Source organism: Ixodes scapularis, unplaced genomic scaffold, assembly GCF_016920785.2.
Source record: "Ixodes scapularis isolate PalLabHiFi unplaced genomic scaffold, ASM1692078v2 PGA_scaffold3__209_contigs__length_174095766, whole genome shotgun sequence".
In the NCBI taxonomy this organism is placed as follows: Eukaryota; Metazoa; Arthropoda; class Arachnida; order Ixodida; family Ixodidae; genus Ixodes; species Ixodes scapularis.
In genome coordinates this window covers 64575923-64584172 of record NW_024609868.1, presented here as the reverse complement: position 1 = coordinate 64584172, position 8250 = coordinate 64575923, and positions in this window count along the sequence as shown.

Below are 8250 nucleotides of genomic sequence, written 5' to 3'. Positions count from 1 at the left end.
AGCCGATTACATTATGTAACATAGACTACAAGATTTTCACTAAGATTATTACGCGTAGGCTGCAGTGTGTCATTCGGGACCTCATCGGGGATCACCAGACATGTGGCATCAAGGGAAGGTCCATTCAAACTAATATTCATATAGCGAGAAGCATTTTTGAAGCTGTTGGGAGGGATAAAGTGGCAATGATACAATTAGACTTGGAGAAAGCGTTTGATAGAGTTAGGCATGATGTTCTAAAGAGTATTTTATTGCATGTTAATGTAGGCAAAGTTATCCTAAAGGGCGTGGATATGGCGTACAAAGGTTGTACCACCAGGCTGGTGCTAAATAATAATGTTTCTAAGAAAATTGCAGTGCTTTCGTCAGTCAGGCAGGGATGTCCCCTTTCACCCTTACTATTTGCTCTGTACCTTGAACCTTTCTGTGTGAGCGTGATAGCTAGCAAGAATATCCGGGGGTTTCTTTTCAATAATGTTGAAGTTAAAGTGTCCGCATACGCTGACGATGTGGCTATTTTTTGTAAAGACGAAGAAAGCGTCATGGAAACTGTCGCCCTCACGAAAGAATATTGTAACGCCACAGGAGCGGCAGTGAACTGGGGGAAATGTTGTGGGGTGTGGCACGGGAGGTGGGCTTTAAAACCGCATTACTTTGCAGGCTTTAATTGGGAAGAGACGCCATGTACATATCTTGGGGTGCCCTTGGAATATTACAAAGTTAGCACGCCGTACTGGACGGAGCTCGCAAAAGATTTAAAGACGAAGGCGGACACTTGGGTCAGTCGGAACTTGTCAATTTTTGCGCGCGCCACAGTGTGTAATATTTTTTTGATTGCAAAGATCTGGTACATTATGCAAGTTTTGGCATGTACACGGATGAGTATCCAAAAGTTCCATAGGGTGTTCGCCACTCTCATCTGGAAGTCCGGGTGGGAAAGGATGAGAAGAGATAACCTTTTCCGGAGCGTCAAGTCGGGAGGCCTTGTTGTTGTTGTTGAAAACTTTATTCGTACATTCAGAAGGGAAAAATGATGGGATCAGGCGACCGGGAGCCCTTGGGCCCCGGCGGCCTCCGCAGCCCATTCACAGGCCGCCGCTTGAACGACCGGATCTGAGCTACACATAAGTGCGTCCCGCTGCTCCATAGTTTCGACGTTTCCATATCTCTTCGGGAGGTTGGGGCACCCCCACATCATGTGGGTGAGGTTGGCTGGCTGAGGACAGAATTTGCATATGCCCGTGTACCTATCGGGATAAATGTGCGAATATATTGTGGGATGAGGATATGTGTTTGTCTGCAATCGGCGCCAGGTATGTTCCTGGGCCTTGCTTAAGGATTTGTGGCCGGCGGGGTATCGTTTGCGAGCGAGACGGTATGCCTGCGTAATTTCCTGATACGTGGTCAGTACATCCTTGTGGAGGGTCAAACCACTTTCCCTATCTCCCGGTGCCCGGTAGGCAAGTTCTCGGGCGGTGTTGTGGGCAAAGTCGTTGCCTGGGAGAGAGGAGTGGGCGGGTGCCCAGACAATGCTGACCGTGTCAGTAGGGACGATGTCTCGGAGGATCCTGGCCGCGAACCTCGATATGCGGCCCCGGGCGTAATTTTGAACTGCGCGCTTGGAGTCCGAAATGATGGTGGTAGCGTTAGGTAGCGTGAGGGCTAGGGCTATGGCTGTCTCTTCCGCATCTTCAGTACTGGTGGTGGCGATGGATCCACCGCTGAGAAGTACCCCCTGGGAGTTCGTGACGACCATCGTCATTGCTGGATTCGTGGCATGGTCGGCCGCGTCCGTATAAACTGCACCGAGATCCTGACGGTATCGTTCGTGAAGATGCTTGCAGCGGTCTCGGCGACGTGCATCGTGGTATTCCGGGTGCATGTTTTTCGGCAGTGGGGAGACCAGAAGGTGCTTCCGGACTTCCCTTGGGAGGTTCATTTTGGGCTGCGTCGTTCCCTCGTGTTGAATGCCTAGCGCGGCAAGAATATGTCGGCCCGTCGCCGTGGTGGTGAGGCGAGTATATTGAGAGTGAAGGTGTCCTTCAATGAGTTCTTCCACGGTGTTATGAACTCCGAGCGCTCGTAGTTTGTCAGTGGATGTGCCAATAGGGAGCCCTAAGGCCGTCTTGTACGCTCCTCGGATGATCGTGTTTAATTTGTTGCGTTCCACTGCGTAGGGTTTGCGGATGCGACTAAGCACAAAAGTTTGTACGAGCCGAATTAAATCATTTTCCTTCATTCCGTGATGCTTGTTTGATATTCGCTTGATGAGGCGGGATGTTTGATGTGTGACACTATCCAGTTTGCGGATCATTTCGCTGTTATGACCGTTGTCCTGGAACAACATACCCAAAATGCGAATGGTGTCGACCTCATTTATTTCTGTGCCTTGTAGAGTCAGCTTCAGTCTGCAAGGTTCTTCACGCGTCGCTTTGCCTCTCCGTACTGGTCTGAGCACCATGTACTCCGACTTCTCTGTGGAGCAGGCCATGTCTCGGATGCCTGCGTACTTTTGTACAGCGTCAATGCCTTCTTGCAATATACCTTCGAGACTTGCAGCCGTGCCTGCCTCCGCCCAAAGTGTGACGTCATCGGCGTAGAGACTGTGTTTGAGCCCGGGTATTTGATTTAACTGCTCTGGCAATCGACAGAGAGCAACGTTAAACAGGAAGGGGGAGAGGACTGCCCCCTGTGGGGTGCCTCGGCCACCCATGAATATCGTCTGAGAGATGGTGTCTCCGACCCTTAGTGTGGCTGTACGACCTGTCAGAAACGCCTTCACGTAATTATAGGTCTTCGGTCCGACTTGGAGATATTCAAGATTTTCCATGATAGCCATATGGGACACGTTGTCGAAGGCTTTTTTAATGTCTAGGCCCACTATTGCTCGGTAGTTCTGTTGGTTGAGCGTGCAAATTGCTTGATGATGTATTTGAAGGAGGACGTCTTGAGTGGATAACCCCGGCCTGAATCCTATCATGGTGTGTGGGAGGAGGTCTTGATCATCGACATAGGCGTGCAGGCGAGCGAGTATGATATGTTCAAATAACTTTCCGATGCACGATGTGAGGGATATGGGCCTTAGATTTTCAAGTTGCAGAGGTTTCCCTGGCTTGGGTATGAACACCACTGTGCCATGCTTCCATTGCTCAGGAAGAGTGCCTTCCTCCCAACACTGGTTAAAGTATTGGGTTAACGCCTCTATCGAGTTGTCGTCGAGGTTCCGTAGAGTCTTGTTTCGCACTCCATCGGCTCCCGGTGCCGAGGTGGTTTTGAGCTTCTGAAGGGCGGCTCTTACCTCGTATTCTAGTATCGGGGAGTCGAGTTCTTCATTAGGTGATCCACAGTAATCGGGGACGGTGGTGGGTATCTGGTTCCCTATGTACCGGGTTTGCAGTTCTTGTAGGAATGCGTCCATGTCACCGCGATGGTGATGTATGAGACGGCTCATGTTGCGGCGATGTTCTGCCTTCGTATTTTCTTGGTCAAGCAGGTGTTTAAGAAGGTGCCAGGTCTTGGCCATTCCCAAGCTACCCTGCATGTTGTCGCATATCTGATGCCATTGTTGATGGGTGAGGTTTGTCGCGTACTCCGCGATATCTTGATCTAGTCTCGCTATTCTAAGTTTGAGCGTTCGGTTATGCTTTTGTAGTAGCCATCGGTTGTGGAGGCTCTGTCTTGCCTGCCACATATGTAGCAGTCGATTGTCAATTTCCGTAATACCCGCTTCCTCTGGGATATCCTGTGTATACGTTTCAACGTCGTCCTGCAGTTGCTGCGTCCATTCCTCGATATTATCGATGGTGGTGGGCGCTATTTCCTGTCGGATTTTACGCAAGCGATCCCATTCCGTGATCCGCACGCCTCTTTTCTTATGTTTGTATCCCGAGGTTGGGATTATCGTGCTTAATATATAATGGTCGCTGCCGAGACACGCCTGAGTGTTAAACCACTCGCAATTTGCCATGTTTTTAACAAGAGTGAGGTCTGGACATGTGTCAGCACTAATACTGTTACCTATTCTCGTGGGGTGTTGTGGATCCGTTAGGAGGGTAAGCCCTTCCTGTTGTATCGCCATCCATAGATGCCTTCCTTTGGGTGTTTCAGTGCGATACCCCCAGGCAGCATGGGCGGCGTTAAAATCTCCCACAATTAGCAAGGGGTTCTGCTTAGCCCGGAGTAGCGTATCATGGAAGAGTGAGTGAAACCGATGCTGTTTGAACTTGGGGCTACTGTATATATTAAGCACAAATAGGCTCGGCTCCGCTGGTCTGCGTGGGACAATTTCTAGTAAGACGTGATCGATTTCTGATTGTGCGATGTCATGTCGAAGAGCAATAGAGTTCCGGTGTACGAGGGTGGCCGTACAACTATCTGGCATTGCGCCCTGGTACGTTTTGTAACTGGCGAGTTTAGGTGTCCCCCCAGTTTCCTGTAGGCAGATGATGGCGGGTGGAGTTTGTTGGGAGATTAAGTGTTGTTGCAGGTTTCCTCTTTTCCGTTGGTAGCTTCGGCAATTCCACTGCCAGACCGTATATTTATCGTTGGTCATCTTGGTGGGATATACCTCTAGTGGAGTACATAGGTTCCGATAACCTCATGGGGTCCATGCCTTGTGGTGTTGTACTTCGGGAGGGCGACTCGAAACGAGACGGACGGCATTGCTGCTGCATCTGCTGCACAGTCCCTTCTAGTGGCGTGAGACGCGTTTCAAGTTTCTTCATGTTCTTTTCTAGGTCGAGATAGTTACCGGTAAGCGTTTGCAACTGCGCTGTCGTTTCTTGATGCCGGACAGTATTTTCTCGATGCTGAGTCTGGATGGCTGTCATTATGTTTTGTATCATAGTTTCCAGTCTCGCTATGTCCTGTGGTTTCACAGCGGGTGCAAGTTCTGTGTGTGGAGCAGTAGTGTTCGGGTTTTCATGTGGCCCTTCGGCTGTCTCTACCGCTTTGCGTTTAGGGGCTGACCTCGGAACGTCCATCTGTTCTGTATCTGCCGGTGCGTTAACTTGTACAGGATTTGGGGATGCCAATGGTTGACGTTCGCGTTGAAGTTGCTCGATTAGAGCATTTTGTCGCTGTAACATTTGTCGGAGCTGCATGATTTCTGCGCGTAGCATTTGATTTTCATTATCTCTATTAGCTCGTTGGTCAGTAGAGGGATCAGTTACCGATGCCCAGGTCACCTTAGTGGTTGTTGAGCCTCCGGAGGGTCTCTGGTTTTCCTCGCCGCCGTCGGAGTTACTGTCACCTCGATCAGTTTTCTGCCCGATCAGTCCTCGCCCACCGCCGGCACTGCGACTGCAGCCACGCGCACTCTGACTACGTCTTCGCGCACTGCGACTGCGAGAGGTCCCTTGACTTGCGTATGCTGATTCAGCGGCAGAGCGCCGGTCCTTGGAGCGGCTTTGCCTTCCGATGCTAGGTCTTGAAGTGGGTGCTGTAGCTTCTTCGTTTGCAGTTTGTTGCCTGCGTGCGGCCCTCTGTGGGGCGTGGAAGCGGTGTTGGCACGCTTTCGAACCAGACATATGCTCCCCACCGCATATTGCGCAGCGCAGCGTACATTCGTGGCTTCCCTCTGGGGCGAGGGTTCCGCATTTTGAGCAGCGTTTGTCGTCTGGTGTGGGGCAGATATCCTTCCTGTGTCCAACCTTGTAGCAGTTTTCACAGACTTCAATCTTTCTTCTATACAGCAAGCACCTGTATGTTGTGTTACGGTAGTTTACGTAGTAGGGCACCGATTTTCCTTCGAAGACGATGAGCACCGATGCCGTCTCTCCGAGACGTCGCGCTTGTAGTACCCTGGGCGTATTTCGTTCTAGGCTTCGTTCAATGTCCGCCGGGCTATCGTACGAGGGGATGTTGTGGATGACCCCTTTTGCCGAGTTGTCCGGCGCCGTAACGTAAGTAGTCGAGGAGTACGTTCTGGCACCGATCTTAACTTCCTTAAGGCTGCAGTAGGCGACCGCGTTATCTTCCTCAGGCGTACTGGCAATAACGATATTTTGTTCAGGCATGGTGCGGATGATATCTTTGTCCGCCCCATTTCGAAGCTGGGCGCAATGTTGGATGCTGTCGGAAATCTGTGCAGCGCTCCATGATTTGGCGTTGAATCCTCCTTGGAGACGAATGACAACTTTGTAGTCTTCCGCAGGTAGTTGAGGTAGCGGTGGTAACTTTCGGGGTCTGAACTTGCTGCTCGGCGTTGACTGTTGCCGCGTGGCGGGTGTAGTTTCGGCGTCGGGGCTCTTGTGCCTGTGCTTCCGGTGCGCCGGAAGCCAACCAGGTTCTCGGAGCGTCTCCGGAGTAATTTCAGTGCCCTCGACAGTCACTTCCATGTCGTGGAGCTTGGGTCTTCGCCTTTCGAGCGGCCTCGCCCAGTGTTAGGCCTAGCTCCACCGGCGTGGTCTAACACACGTCTCGTAAAGCGAAAAAATCCCCACACAGATGAAATAGAAAATTCACACTGCGCTGAAACACTTGCCCAACTTTTGGTAACGTTGGAAGGGGTGGATAGCGAGGATTATTAGTCAGCCGGGATGAATTGAGACGGAGCTCATACGGAGCACTGCTCTAACTTTGTCGCTTCTTCCAGGCCTTGGCCTCTCGCATCTTTTCGTCCGCAAGATTGTTTCGCGCTTCTTTTTCCTACGCGACCAGAATCATCCCTTCCTACGTGCAATTATCCAGGTGAGACTGGCGAACTCTTTGCCGGCAGTGTTGGTGACTAGTGAATGTACTGAACCCCCTTGTTTTTCTGGTTATTTAAAAGAAGTGAAAGACGCTGTATTGTTTTTGCGAGCGCGTTTTTCGATGGACTACCTGGGTAGTGTCACTAAAAAGAAGCTCAGTCGTGACGTGATTGAGCTCCTTTTCCCTGCGCCACTGTATCGATCGGTGTACAGCCAATGTCCGGGTCAAGATGTGCTCCAGCGTGTGAAAAGGATGTGTGTTCCACCAGGGGTAAAGTCCTTTTTCTTTAAATTGCACAGCGAGACATTGCCAGTCAAGCCATGGCTAAGAAATAAGGGAATCTTTGTTCCGTGGTCGGTGGATTGTCTCCTGTGTAAGACACCAGAAACCATCGAACACGTTTTTATTTATTGTTGGGATGCTGTGTTTTTTTGGGACATTCTTCAAAGGACCCTGAAAAAAGATTTTATGTTGTCCCCGGAGACCATTAGGTATTTACCTGTTGAAGAAAGTGACACTGTGCCCTATGACCTTTTTATGATACTCGGCCTGTTTAGTATTTGGAAAACAAGGATGGAATTTCGGCATGCTAACCCAAAAATTAAGTCTGTACAGAAGCATTTTATCGATATTGTAAACGAGGTCCAAACGGTGTATTGCAGAACACCAGAAACTACGCCTGAGTGGTCACACTTGTTCAGTAAAATTAAGAACATGAGAGAACTTTAGTTCGCCCACAAGTCGCTGGGCGTGAGCTCCTTGTAATGACATAGCACTCTGTGCTGCAATGTTGAGTTCAATAAAGAAAAAAAAAAAAAACTCGCTGCACATTGATATTAATGATATAACGGCGCACATTGGTGCTAATTAACCCCCTTAATTTTTTTTTTGACAGGCAATTTATTATGGAGTTAGAATACTATCCAATAGTCTTGTGCGAATAGTGGATTTTGAGTTCGAAGCGAATTCGAAGCGAATAGTCATTTTGGCCGAATATTTTCAATTCGAATACAGAATAGTATTTTTTTTCTCACTTTTTTCACTATCATAGCATAATGTTTAGACGAAAACACAGCTAAACTTGTGAAGGTTGTTCCACTTGTTCATTTAGAAGTTAATAATAATAATAATAATAATAATAATAATAATAATAATACATTTATTGTATGGAGCACAGCATTGTTTGCGTGACGGGCGCGTCAAAGGCAAAACAAGGCTTGTGGGATGCTACCCTAAAATTAACACTTTAAACATTGCTACCCGGTATACAAAAGGAAATAAGACAGATTGACATACACACGTCCTTAGAATGTCCCAAAGTCAAAATCAGCAGTTGGGTGCATGCAACACACAGAATCACGCCTCCAAATACTGATGCAGGTACATAGATAAGGTTTAAAAGAACTTAATATAAAAAAATAACGATAATCACGAAGACCAAAGTGTCGCGCCTGATGAGTAAAAGAAAACGAAAAAATAGTCAGGCGAAAAACGAAATTGCAGTACACGGCGTCCAACGAGCGATTGTCCAGAACGTCCGGGCTAAACAAGTGCAAC